This window comes from Trichechus manatus, unplaced genomic scaffold (genome assembly GCF_000243295.1).
Source record: "Trichechus manatus latirostris isolate Lorelei unplaced genomic scaffold, TriManLat1.0 scaffold00017, whole genome shotgun sequence".
Classification (NCBI taxonomy): Eukaryota; Metazoa; Chordata; class Mammalia; order Sirenia; family Trichechidae; genus Trichechus; species Trichechus manatus.
Window position 1 is genome coordinate 17706782 of NW_004443953.1, and position 6623 is coordinate 17713404.

Genomic DNA, 6623 nt, shown 5'->3' on the forward strand with positions numbered 1-6623 from the left:
AGTTCCAGTAGTTTTCTTGTGGATTCTTTGGGGTTTTCTCTGTATAAGATCATATCATCTGCAAATAGAGATACTTTGACTTCTTCCCTACCAATTTCGATGCCCTTTATTTCTTTTTCTAGCCTAATTGCTCTGGCTAGGACCTCCAGCACAATGTTGAATAAGAGTGGTGATAGAGGGACCCTGGACATTCTTAACCTAACAGGACCCGCTAAAACACTCCTGACTTGCCTTTCTTTGTTAACCTCCCAAAGTAAATAACCCCACTTACTTTGGGTTTTCCAACTTTTGAGCATTTTGTAATCAAGCAAAGAAATAAGGTAAGTGGTCTCCATGTTTTGTCGTTAATTTTCTGACCTTTTGAAACATGTAACAAAACAGCTAGTTCTACAAGTACCATTGGCTCGGAGGTGGGATAAGGAGACAGGAGGCTGATGAAGCATGATTCTGAAGTGCCCACTATTGCTATTTGAATGTCCTTAGTAATCAACCTCTGGTTTTCTTTTCTCCTCCTTTAGACCCTCAAACTGACAGAAGACCTATAGAGAAAACTCTTTGCCAAATCTGCTCAGCAAGTGGACAGTGATACCGTTTACAGCTTAACACCTTTGTGAATCCCGCACCATTTCCTAACCCAGCAGAGACTGTTATTGGCCCCTTACCCTGGGTGAAGCACTTACCCTTTGAACAGAACTCTATAAAGTATGCAAAATCTTCCTTGTACACCTGCCAGCGGAGGACAGCACCCAGTCAGCACCACCCACCTTTAGAGCACACCGTGAACCCCCGTTGGCAATTCTGTGGTGTTTTCATACTGCGATGGTTTATGGGATGTTTTAACTGTTGTTTTTGTCTTTCTTTGACTTTCTGAGTTTTTCACATGCATTAACTTGCAGTATTTTTCTGTCAAAATGTCAACCGTCCTTCCCCTGGCAAATTTAAAAACAGAAGGAAAATGTACCAGTTACCATTCCAGCTTTGGGCATCACAAGCTTTTGAGCCCATGGATCTCCATAAAATAACCTATTACATAAACTAGAGGGGAATTTTCTCTCTTCTTTTGTTTGGTAGAAAATTATCCTTTTCTAAAAACTGAACAATGGCACAATTGTCTGCTATGTGTACCAGTCCAGGACTGGACCCTGCATAGGCAGAACGAATGAAGCGCAGTGTCCAACCCAGCATATTTGCAGTTCTGAGTAAGGGTGGGTCTGTGGACGAGACCCCTAGCACCTGGTCTGCAGTTGCCAGATTGGTAGGGCCTATGGTCTCCCGTCAGTATCCTCAGCTAATGCAATGAACAGTGGTGGTTTGTTGGTTAGAAACTAGGCTATCTTCAGGAAAGAAATCAGTTTAGCTGTCCACTCATTGGCAAATGCCACTAAAGGATTTAGTTTTAAGGAGAAAAGAAAAAAAGTAGTTCTGTTTTGCTTTGCAGAAGAAATGAAATTACAGGTGAGCATTAAGTCTGCAGTGAGAAACGTGTCAAGAGTACAAACCTGAGTCTAATGTAGTTCAAACTTCACTGTTTTCCTAAATACACATCTTTGAGGATTTGCAGCCTTGCTGTGTATAACCTGATCTACTAGAAGAAGTGTATGAGTGAGAGGCAATAGCATACAAGCTGATTTTTTTATATAAGCTTAGATTATAATCATACAAATGATACAGTGGAAGTACAAGATAGGGCAGTTTTAACTTTTCTTTTTTTTATTTTCCTACTTCTATGAATTTCATTTTGTTTTGTTTTCAGAAAGTATGGTGCTGTGTAGGTGCTTTCTGTTTAACCTGGAAAGTGTGATTATATTTGTTATCCTCCTTGGTAGAAAGAGTAGTTGGGACACCTTTGGTACATATGAAACTGGTATAATGACGCTTTGATTAGCACAGCATATGCATACTTCTCCAAAGTGATATACGAAGACTCCTTTCTTTGCATAAAAAAGCATTAGGCATATAAATGTATAAATATATTTTATCATGTACAGTACAAAAATGGAACATTATGCATGGATGTTAGGAATACAGGCTAGTATTTCAACACAGACTTCCCTGCATGAGTTCTCGCTAATGCTTGCACCGTGCAGTGGGCAGTGACCCTGGCCACCAACACAGACGTGCCACCCGCCCCCCTGCGCACTCGCCACTGTACGCCAGGGGCCCCCTTGTGCGCCTTTGCTTTATGACTCCTCTGGGGGTGGTACTGGTGGTGATGACAGCTCCTAGCATAATGAAAGTTCCATTTGGTATTGTCACACATCTCTCCCGCCTCGCTCGGGTTGTCATCTTTGAGTGATGGCCCTGTTGATTTCACCCTTCCTTTTTCTGAATTTGTAAATCGTTGTGCAGTTGTGGTTATAGTAGACCTGTAGCATATTGCCTTTTCTAAACTGCTACAAGTTTATAATCTTCATTTTAAAAGTATATTAATTTTAAAAAATATGTATTCTATTCAGGTGGTCTGCTTGTCGGTGAGACAGACTTGCTTACTCTATTCCTTTATCCTAATGCTAGCCACTTCCTCGATTCTTTAGTAGTCTGCTCTACACAGGAACTGTCCAGGATCAGCAAAACAGGGCTGCCTCTGCTTCCCAAGTGCTGCTGCCCAGGGTGGGGATGCAGTTGGGAGCAGTGGCAGCAGCTGAATGTAGAGGCAGGAGGAGAGGTATCAAATTCGGAGTGCTACCAAAGGGAGGGCCCTGATCATTTTTCTCCAGAGTTAAAAGAAACAAGCAAACTTAACTAACAAAATAGCAATTTGACTTTGCAGTTTTATAGACCCTGGGAGCTGCTTTGGGAGTGAGACAGGCAACCCTCAAATGTGTTTCAACTTAAAAATGTTGAATTCCTTTCACACATGTGGCATCTCCTTTACTCTCTTCTTTGCCAATGTTTGTTGGATTTCAGGTAGAATGTCTTACAAAATGTCCTAGAACCAGATTATAATTTAATCTAAAACAGCTGAGAGAGAAGGAGGTATGCGAGCAGGGCAGCCATGGACCAGATAAGGGGAATGGAGGAGAATGCTTTGTGTTCTTTTTTTTTTTAAATAACGTGAACAGCATCTATGCGTAGGGTGTTGTGGAGAGCTGAGACCAGGGCAGAGTCGAGTGCCGGCATCAGCACCATGAGACCTGCCTGCCCCAGGAAGAGGTCAGGCAAGAAGAATCTATAGGTAAGTCTGTCCAGGAGCATGGCAGCCCCACTCTCACCTCACCTCCTCTCAGCTGGCCACTCACGAGAGAGGTCAGGCTCCCTTAGACTAGCCAGGTTCTAAGGCAGTCAGACCGGGCAAAGGGGTGACTTGAGCCCTCTGTCTCTTATATAAAGTTCTGAGTGTCACGGGTCCCTTACAATAAATTTTCTGATTTGGAGCACCTCAGCAGAATACTTAGTAGCCTTTAGAGGCCTGGCAGCTGTAATGTTTGAACCTTGATGAATACTACCTGAGGCTACTCTTGGCCTCTAAATAAGCTGCTCTAGGGAGCCTTTTGCTTTTTAATGGGAAATTAGAAAGAAGAGTAGCTAATGTTGAAAACATAACATGAACTCTGGTGCTCTGAGTTGTTCTCTTCAGGGCTCCAGAAGCTGATACCTTTTTACCAAAGTTAGAAAAGAGCTTTATCACAAGCCCTCGCTGTCCTGGTATGAGAACAGATTGTCTGGTTTAAGGGCACACCATTAACTGTGAATGAGTCTGAGGTTGGTCTCCTTTATTACATCCTCTATAATATGATGGCTGAAACATCTTTTAAAAAAAATTCAAAAGTTTGTCCCTCCTGCTAATGGAAGATCATGCACACATGTGTAGTAGAATGTGGATTTGGTGTTTTGTGTTTAGTGTTGATTTTTAGCATTACACGTGTGCTGTTTCCCCATCCTGAGGAGAGGATGTCAGGGCTTACTGCTCATGAAAGATTCTTATGCCCAGTCTTGCGGGGTGATTTCAGGTGGCTTCCTGATTTATACACAGTTTAAGAATGGTAGGGACACACTTCACCTCTACCTAATGAGCCCCATTTAAAGAACAATGAGCATTTGAATCTTGGAAAGACCCTTAAGAGTAAAGCAACCAACCAGTCCACCATTCACGTAGTAATGCCAAGGACTGGCTAGGGAAAATAACAACTGTTACCTTTCCCCCCGAAAGCAAAAACTCTTTGACAGCTCTAAACTCTGACTTTCTTTCTTCTTACTATATTTGGGGAAACACTGTATGATTAGGTATTATGTTTTAAAGAAAAATTAAGAAGAGCAAAAATTTTTTATAGAAATGCAATCACTGGCAAAGAGGTACGAAGAAGCAAGCATCTCCTGGAGACTGGGGGAGGCGGGGTGTGGCACAGGAGGGGAAAATGAAGTTCTTGTGAATTCATGTCTGTGAAACAAGATCTTAAAGCAGATGCCTAAATAACTGAAAAGATGCATTATGTTTGATCTAAATCTTAAGTGGATAACATTTATGCAGTTTGAATGATGGAATATTTTCCTCTTGTTTAATTTTATTTGTACGTATTTTTCTTTGATGAATGATTGGTTACAAGGCCTCTGCCACACTCCAAAAATATTTGTGTGGCTACTCTAAAAAACTGTGTCTAGTCACTTATTTCTCTAAAATTGTCTCATTGCCTGGCAATCAGTCTTCTCTCATATACTTGTAGCACACTGTGTACATGGGAGTGGAAACAGCTGTGAAGGAGGACCAGAAAAATTAGTTAATATTAAAAAAAAATGTATTGTGCATTTTGGCTTCACATGTTTAACTTTTTTTTAAGAAAAAAAGTTGCATGAATGGAAAAAAAGATCTGTATACAGTATCTGTAAAACTGTCTTACCGTTTCAATTTCTTGCTCAGACCCCATACAAACTAGAATTAAATCAGTACCACTGGTGCATGGCCATATTCAAACACCTAAGACAGCAGTTCACACTTTGATTTGAAGCACCTCATCCTTTCTTTCAAAGCGAACACTATCATATTGCTGAGAATTTTGTCTAACCATATGTTGCCATGACTTTACTGCCTTTCTTCTCAAGGATCAAAACCAGTTTGATTTGGGAATCTTCCCCTTTCCAAATGAAATAGAAATGCAGTACTTTACTTGGTGTTTGTAGATATTGACTTGTGTATTCCATTTAAAATCGTAATCTAGTTTGTAAAAGAGATGATGACGCATGTAAATAAAGCATTAATGACACTCTGTTTTACTCCAAGAGGTCCTTTTGTTCTTCCTCCTCCTTTCTTTAAACCCAGGAATGAAACAGCTGAGTTTATCTCGTGATCTTCTGTGAAATTACTCACAGTCTGGGCGAGGCACAATGCTGAGTGACTATCCTGAGATCTCTAAACTAAATGATCCTAGTAAACTTTTTCTCTGGCCCACTTTTGACCTCCACAGACAACCAGACAATTGAATAAAAGCAAATTTATGGCATTATTCATGGTGGCTGATAGCCAGTTTGAAGTGCACTGAGTCATGTTGCCCCAGAGGAGCTTTTAAGTACAGAGGCGGGGTCTAGACTTTGCCTTCTCAGAGTGTCAGAGTCTTTGACCTGTCAAAGTTTGGACCCTAATGAGGTCCTTCTCACATGAGTCCAGCAAATGGACATCAGTCATCAACACTGCCATCCTGTACGTCAAAAGTCAAACACAATACTTTAGGCTTCTGGTAGCAACAGCGTAAATATTTCCTCTGTGTGTACATTTAGGGCTCTCAGTTAAATTAGGGGGAACTCTACCCTGTTGTAAAACTATTCTTAGTAGCCTGGGATATGTTTTTCATTTTAATAGAGATGCTGTAAAAATGATTCAGCTTATAGAAACCCCCTAGAATGGGGTTTAAGGTCCCAAGCAACACGATGGGCTCTTATTTCAGATCAAGTAGGTGAAGAGATTTTTAAGTTTGCCCTTTGGGATTAATTCTGTATTGGTGGAGAGTAATACTTTTGTGAGTTTTTGCTTACCAGTGCTTTAATCACCTGTACAGGTAAAAACCTTCCCTATCTTTTAATACCAAAGCCATCTGGGAGAGGGTATTCCACTTGAAGTTGCTTCCCAATTTAGATTCTGTCTCTTGAAAGATTGAGGATGGAAATACAATACCAGCTATCACAAGACTCTCAGTAGACTGTTCTCCAAACCAGGTAAAAATTCAACCAAAGATTAAAGTTAATTTAACCATCAGCAATTACTAAGTCAATCTCAAGTGTGGCCGTGGGCCTGACCCTGTGATGGACACCAAAAGAACTATGACCTGGGCACTGCCCTGGATGAATTTATTCTGTAGGTATGATCTGTCTTCTCTACCTTGAGAAATAGTTCTCACTGACTTCTCTGCTTCCACAGTAGTTTGTTTTAAAAAGGAAGAATTTGAACTAGTTAATCTCTAAAACACTTGAGAGATATGATTGTGCTAATGTTCAAGTAGTGAGGGCAAAACTTTAAGCCAGCCAATGCCGCTTTGACATGTGTCAGCTGCATCACCCACATCACAGCGTTCGGAATATAGGAGGCAGAAGGTGGAGGAAGGTAGAATTTACAGCCTCTATCTGCCAGACACCCATATTCACCCACAGCCACTCTCCTGGGGCACGGAAAAATAGGAAGATGCCTGTGGGGTAGG

The 6623-nt window shown here is 41.1% G+C and overlaps 1 protein-coding gene across 1 annotated transcript in view; it reads left to right on the forward strand.

Moving 5' to 3' along the window:
* FOXO3 (forkhead box O3) overlaps positions 1-5201 on the forward strand; it is a 119081-nt gene extending 113880 nt beyond the window's left edge. Inside the window, exon 3 of the mRNA XM_023727630.1 lies at positions 519-5201. The gene's annotated coding sequence lies outside the window, so the exon portion shown is untranslated. The remainder of the gene's footprint in view (positions 1-518) is intronic.
* The last annotated feature ends 1422 nt before the right edge of the window (positions 5202-6623 follow it).